Raw genomic sequence first — 8,103 nt, 5'->3', positions numbered from 1 at the left:
CCATCTAATATATGAAAGACTAATCATTATAAAGAGAATGATAGACCAAATTTTCATGAGTGTACTTCTTATAGACACAATTTCCATGAGTGTACTTCTCATTGTATCGGCATTCATTTTGACAGTACCTTGAATTAGAAATACATTATTTTTATGACCACAGTTTTCTTACAAACCTCATCATTCGAATAGGTGTAAAATAATTTAAGTCGGCAAAGCCATCAGACTCTGCAATAATTTTGAATTTTTCAAGATAAGACGCCGTTGCAATCGTTCGATTGTTTAAAGGCAGTGGACACTATTGGTAATTACTCAAAATAATTATCAGCATAAAACCTTACTCGATTACGAGTAATGGGGAGAGGTTGATAGTACAAAACATTGTGAGAAACGGCTCCCGTTGAAGTAATGTAGTTTCGAGAAAGAAGTAATTTTCCACGAATTTGATTTCGAGACTTCAAGTTTAGAATTATCTTGAGGTCTCGAAATCAAGCAACTGAAAGCCCACAACTTCGGGTGACAATGGTTTTTCTATCTCTTCATAGTTATCTCGCAACTCCGACGACCAATCGAACTCAAATTTTCACAGGTTTGTTAGTTTATGCATATGTTGAGATACACCAAGTGAGAAGACTAGTCTTTGATAATTACCAATAGTGTCCACTGTCTTTAAATCCCATATACATGTACATGTAAATGAAGTTTTCATTTCAAAGGTGGTCTATCTATTTTTTAGATATCGCCGAAAATCCTGGGCGAATAATTTTGAGGCCCACGCAGGAAGAATAATCCCTAGTCCGTTAACGTCTAGCAGTCTAGGTTACATGTAGGTGGTCATTTTCAAATTCATCTCATAAATCTTTTAAATATCATGAGTTTGGTGTATCCTACAGCTCTAAAGACACTGGACACAATTGGTAATTGTCAAAGACCAGTTTTCTCACTTGGTGTATCCCAACATATGCATAAACTAACAAACCTGTGAAAATTTTAGCTTAATCGGTCCTCGAAGTTTCGAGATAATAATGAAAGAAAAAACACCCTTGTCACACGAAGTTGTGGTGCTTTCAGAAATGCTTGATTTCGAGACCTCAAATTCTAAATCTGAGGTCCCGAAATCTAATTCGTGGAAACTTACTTCTTTCTCGAAAACTACTCCACTTCAGAGGGAGCCGTTTCTCACAATGTTTTATACTACCAACCTCTCCCCATTACTCGTTACCAAGTAAGGTTTTATGCTAATACATATTTTGAGTAATTACTAATAGTGTCCACTGCCTTTAATTGTTTGGGGCATACGAACTGATATCTTTTTACATAAACACTTTACTTCGAAGTGAAAGGTTTCTAAATGGTTTCTACTATCGAAAGCTGCTGTACTTATAACCACAGCAAAAGTATACCTTCCCTAAATATAAATCCTTTTTTAAATCCAAAATTAACCCCCATCACAGTTTCTCCGAAGATTCTAACACCTATATGCCTATACAAATTTCCTTTGTGCCAAAAGACTGTTACGTACAAACTTTACAATGCTGTAAATATTAATGATATCATTGTGTTATAATGGGTAAAGCTTACACTGTGCCAAATATGATTGTACATTTAAATTGATTGTATAAGTGTAAACTTATTTACTGAATGTTTCTGTCTGACGTTGTGGTTTTTGTGTCTGTCAAAGATTTATCAAAATTCCAGTTGATGATACTATGAAGACATTGAATTATCCAAATGATTACATCAAACTGGGCCCAATTTCATATAAATCGGCTTGAGCAGAAAATAATAGACCGATTGCTTTCCGTGCGTCACGTGATCTATAGTGGGTATTGGATCTAAACAAACACGGTGCACTACAAATTCAGAACTAACTGGGGAGGGAAGTGTGTGTATCAAAGTGAACACCACATCTAGAATTGTAGCGCGTCTTGCGAGATAGAGAGATATAATTTGATTTTCCCAATCTCAGTTTTATTCCCGTCTTTATTAAAACAAATTCTTTAAATGAAACACAACAAATGTTGGAACACCCAGTTGATATCAGATACCAGTCATACCTGTATGCGTGATAAATAGTAACAACAATAATAAATAAATAAATAAATCTATAAAGAAAATTAACTTTGAATTGTACCCATAAACCGATGTGTGTTTGCACTGTTTACTCAGTACTTTTCCGAGTCCTGTGAAAAAAAATATAACAGGCATATACCTCGCGGGGATTCGAACCCAGGACCCTTGCATTTATAGGGCAGTGTCTTACCAACTAGACTACCGAGGTTACCCTGTAGCTAGGGGCAAAGCGAATCCTGTGGTATGTCAACACTTACCGCAACGATCTAAGAGATATTTGGGAAAAACAAAATCAATAAATTTAATCGTACAAATTATTTAATCTGGCGGAAAAATATAAAAGGTTACGCTCCGGAAGTGTCAGGCATTCAGGCGCCGGTTCAGTTAATGGCACACACTGGCCCCTCCCCATTGCCATATAGAACCCTTCTGGACTTGCATCCGACCCAGAGCACATCCCCCCCTGCCTCGAACCCTAGCCACCACGCGGGCCCTGTCCCTTTAGGGGAGAAAGCAAGGCAGATCCCAATCACACTGTCCCATCAGGGGCAGCAAAAAGCCTTGAATCTATATTAGAGACAGACGGTATTCGAACCCGGACCGGATGATCCGAGTTGCTGAGACAGTCCCAGCACCGTTACGCACTGCGCTATTGTGTTGGTGCTTAAAAGCTGGTGTTTTCATGGTCATAATCAATAGACCGATTGCGCTCCGTGCCTCACGTGACATATAGTGGGTAAAATGTAAACAAACACGGCGTACTGCAGTGAGTGCATATAAACGTGCTATATAAGACACGATTACTGTTGCAGTTTTTGACTCAATAACGACTCAATTCGTGAAATCACTGAAGAATATTCCGGGGTTTGTCATATGAGACCTTACCGATGGCTGAACAATGCCAGTAAGGGTAAACTAAGTTCCACCAAATAGGAAATTCCAAGAGAATGTTCACACGATGTCATGTGTTTGTGCACGGAAAGTGTGGTTTTACATTGCCCTCATTCAAATAAGTTTTATTGCCAATATTTTCAATAAAAATCTCATTATGAAGCTGCAAATCCCTTTATTTTCACCCTCAAAATATTTGATTGGAAGGGGTAGCTGTCAGCTATGGGTCGGACAACTTCGCGATCTCCCTTATCACAGCCAAACTTCACGCCGTTCACAACGCAAAATGCACGGCGCGTGAGGAGTTCGCTCCAACATCAGTCATTTACGTAGTCCAACCCTACTCTCAAAATAAACCTCCTTTGTAGTAGAATACTGGAAACATCAAACAGCAAATGTGATTTAAATCAATGTCACAATATTCAACCTTATAAAAAAAGGGCCCCGTTTTAGTTAAAAGTGTTATTTATATCGGTACGAGTCTTTCCATGTTTTTACTGTGTAGCGGTGTTTTTCTATACCCACTATAGGGCACGTGATCACATGTAAACATTGCGTAGCGCAATCGGTTTATTGCCGAATCATTTTTCTGCTTAGCAGGAATAAGCCGAATATCAGTCACAAATTGTATGTGTATGACGTCAGTTTCGCTTGTTACCATATTCTGGAATCACAATTTTGTTGTGCTTAGCAATTATTTGTGCTTAAGCAGCTCTATGAAATTGTGGCCTGATTGCATAATAAATTCGTCCATATTGTCGAGTGCTTTTGAATACCTGTTGATACGACTGAAGACACTTTTCACTACATCGATGGAGACTAGTTGTCGCATAATGCGACGTTGGGGAACGAGGTGTTAGAGACTAGACATTATCATGCTGATGCCGTCATGATTTCCACCACTCAAATCGGTGTATCCAAACCTAGACTAGATAGGGAAATAGTCTGGTTCCTTTTTGTAAAACATCAATTACTACACAGGGAACTAAACAAAGATGGCGCCAGCAACCTTTATCATTGAGTGACCGCTATGATTGTCATCCTGTCTTTCAAAATCAGTGTAATCGAACCGAGGCTGGATGAAAGAAAAAAGACTGGCTCCTTTCTTATGCAACGGGTATCAACATTCGTTACTGTCATTTGATAAAGGGAACATGACCAAGATGGTGGCAGTATGATAATGGTCTAGACTACGATAACTTGTTTTGAAATGTGTTCAGATCCGGTATTCCCCGATTGAAAACGAAAATTGTTATTGAATTGTGAAGTAAAATTAAACAGTTACAACGAAAGAAAACTGTAATATTGTCTACACGTTGAGTGTTTTATTTTTAAATTCATGACTGTAGTGATTTAGGCAAGCCCAAATCAAAGACATTCGGGGTCTTTACTTGGTTGATAGATGATTTAGAACGCACCACTAGACGTTAGAGAGTAATGTTCATGAAGCCTTTAGGTACTAAGTAGGCCAACATCACATCAAGCTCGCTGGTTTAATGGCTTTGAATATCTAACCGTTGAGAGACACTACATAGAGACAAGTGAAACTCCTTCTTGAATACGAACTGGTTATTTTTTTGTATAAAATAAATTAAATAACAGTGACACGGACTGGACGTGAACCTTCTAAGCTAAACTGACTGCTATCTGACGAATAAAGACCGACCCTGCAGTAAGTCATTATTAATATTCCTTTATTTTATTCTTGCGCCACTGTATACCTTATAGTCCCATAACTGTGATATTGTTATATGATGGCGAAGGTCGTGGGTTCGAATCCCAGTAATATTCGTGTAGATATTTTCACGAGGTGTGAAAGTACTGAATGACATCGGTGAAAGTGTAAATCACTTAAAGACACTGGACACTATTGGTAATTGTCAAAGACCAGTCTTCTCACTCGGTGTATCTCAACATATGCATAAAATAACAAACTTGTGCAAATTTGACCTCAATCGGTCGTCAAGGTTGCGTGATAATAATGAAAGAAAAAACACCCTGTCACACGAAGTTGTGTGCTTTCAGATGCTTGATTTCGAGACCTCAAATTAATTCCAAGTCTGATGTCTCGAACTCAAATTCGTGGAAAATTACTTCTTTCTCGAAAACTACGTTACTTTTAGAGGGGGCCGCTTCTCACAATGTTTTATACTATCAACCTCTCCCCATTACTCGTAACTAAGTAAGGTTTTATTCTAATAATTATTTTGAGTTATTACCAATAGTGTCCATTGTCTTTAGCATTAGCATCACGGATGGGTGAGGGCATTGTGAGGGCTTTGTGAAGGTGCCGCATGCAATGTCCTCTGTGCAATACTATCCGGAGCACAATATTGCGTATGCAATAATGTCCGTCGGACGGTTTTGCATATGCAATCGTGTCCGCCCGGACGCTGTTGCATAATGCAATTGTGTCCGCCTGGACACATTTGCATATGCAGTTGTGTCCGCCCCGTGCAAAACCGTCCTTGCAGTAAATTAAACGCCCTTGGTCGACGGAACGTTTTTTTACAAGCTAAGTGCATGTCATGAATGACATGGGAAATGTTCGGCCGTTGGGTATTCACTGCAATCATAAAAATACGTGAATATTCATGCTGCATGTACATTGGTTCAGTGCATGCACGTTCGCTTACGCGCGCACAAACATGTACAGTCATGTTCATGTCCACCGAACGGTTTTTGCATAGCCCCGGACACGATTGCATATGCAAAAGTGTCCGGAGCGGACAGTATTGCACGGCGAACACAATTGCATCTGAGGTCTCGAAATCAAATTCGTGGCTAACTTCTTTATCGAAAACTACGTCACTTAAGTAGGAGCTGTTTCTCACAATGTTTTATACTATCAACCTCTCCCCATTACTTGTAATCAAGAAATATTTTATGATAATAATTATTTTGAGTAATTACCGATTGTGTCCACTGCCTTTAATGGGTCGATTCCAGACTAAGGCCTTGTCGGAGATGCAACTACGGCTTCGGCTTGCTTGCCGTTTTAAACTCGAGTGCATAAAAGCAGAGGCCCGTAGCAACATCCCCAAGAACAGCCCCAGGGTAGAGTGACTTTGGCTACGGCTATTGCTGCAACGACTCTCATGAAACCTGCCCATAGCCATATAACATCTGCTGCTGGAGCCATCGATGTGGACACGACCTGTGCACATTTTCATAAAGCCCGATGCAAGCAGTTGCCTTCTACTAAGCACTGGAAAAGGTTGCTATACAGAAACTTGTGGCAGCCACAACTCCTCAAGGTTCACATTGTTGCAACTGGTGCCACGCTCATTTCTCGCAGAGCATACAAATTTGCTAAGCAGTATTTCCTGCTTAGCAGATTTATAAAATTAGGCCCTGAGCGATAAGTTCATGTCACTGTGCTTTTAATAATGTAACCAAAAGCGGCTTGGGACACGTCAGTTCCATCATCAGCACAAACTATATCGGTTGCAGTTTTCCAACGCCATGATTTTAATTTCCCCTCCGATTTATATCAATTAAGCAGCGCTATTATCTACTGGTCCTTGGATCTATAATATAAGAGCAGGCACAGTCCTCCCTTTTCCCTGGTCTAGAAATTAAGCCAGGGTTATCAGCCTGTAGCGAGAGGAAATATAACACCTCTCGAAGTTACGGGTAAACCTGGTTCGCCACTACGCCAGGAGACACGGTTGTGGCGCTTCATGTAAAGACACAAAATGTCACATAGAGCCGGGAAATCTGCAATTTGTCACGATCTCCTGAGATAGGACTCGCGGACGGTTCAGCTTACGGTAGGCTGTATACTCTAATGGGTACAGATCGCTACTATACGAGGGAGAATGTGTACGTTGATGGTAAACAGAAACAAAGGAAGGCAGATGAACTCCGGTTTTGTGACATTATTAAATGACTCACTTAAAGGCAGTGGACACTATTGGTAATTACTCAAAATAATTATTAGCATAAAACCTTTCTTGATTACGACTAATGGGAAGAGGTTGATAGAATAAAACATTGGGAGAAACGGCTCCCTCTGAAGTAGCCTAATAATGTAGTTTTCGAAAAAGAAGTAGTTTTCCACGAATTTGATTTCGAGACCTCAGGTTTAGAATTTGAGGTCTCGAAATCAAGCATCTGAAAGCACCAGCTTCATGTGACAAGGGTGTTTTTTTTTCTTCTTTCATTATTATCTCACAACTTCGACGAGATTGAGCTCAAATCTTTTACAGATTGAGCTCAAATTTTCCCAGGTTTGTTATTTTATGCATGTTGAGATACACAAACTGTGAGGCTAGTCTTTGACAATTAACAATAGTGTCCAGTGTCTATAAGGTGGTCATTAATTGATTCATTGACATTAAATCACTTGCTGACTTACTAAGGTGGGAAGAAAGGGGGTCCAAAAACTCATGGAAAAAAGAGAGGAAAAACAATAGCCTACACCGAAATTAATAGTGAATAACAAACCCGCAATCTCAAACACCATTTTGCTCGGCTTTGTCAAGCACCATTTTGCTCGTCCGTATGTGTGTATTGTATACAGCACATGTACATTTGCAAGTAATGTTGGTGTAGAATTTGACTGCGTATCTCGATGTGAAATGAATGTAGGTCGAAGGTGAATGTACACGCCGGTTTGGAGGCCGGTCTCTGACGTTACTCACGAGCCTCGAGGTGTGACGTCAGATGTTCAGGCTACCTATACATTCGCTTGGCTCATACATTGGGTTTGTTCGATTAGCTCCCCTGGGTCGAGTGCCCCACTTGCGGAGTGGGTCACTACTCACTTGGGGGTGACCCGAGGTGCATGACGTTACCACGAGAGGGCGATGTGATCGTTCGTTTAGCTCTTGTCTGTCAGGGGCTCACCCGAGTGACCACCGCGAGGTCGACACAGGGAAGCTAATCGAACGCACCTACAGTATGTCTCATCCAACCGCCGGGATGGGCAGGGATGGTCAGCACAGCATCTCACGTAACACTTCGCCAGAAACCCGCATTATGTGTAATAAGGATCCATAGATGTATATTTGACCTAGCAGTCAAATCCTACGTATATAAAACAACATTACATGCCATGTACTCTCTAAAATGTAAAAGAGTGAAAAACACCACTCTTTACATTTCGCGTTGTCCCTCAAATAGCTTTTTAAATAG

This window comes from Asterias amurensis, chromosome 7 (genome assembly GCF_032118995.1).
Source record: "Asterias amurensis chromosome 7, ASM3211899v1".
NCBI classification, from domain to species: Eukaryota; Metazoa; Echinodermata; class Asteroidea; order Forcipulatida; family Asteriidae; genus Asterias; species Asterias amurensis.
Note: the sequence above shows the minus strand (reverse complement) of the source record.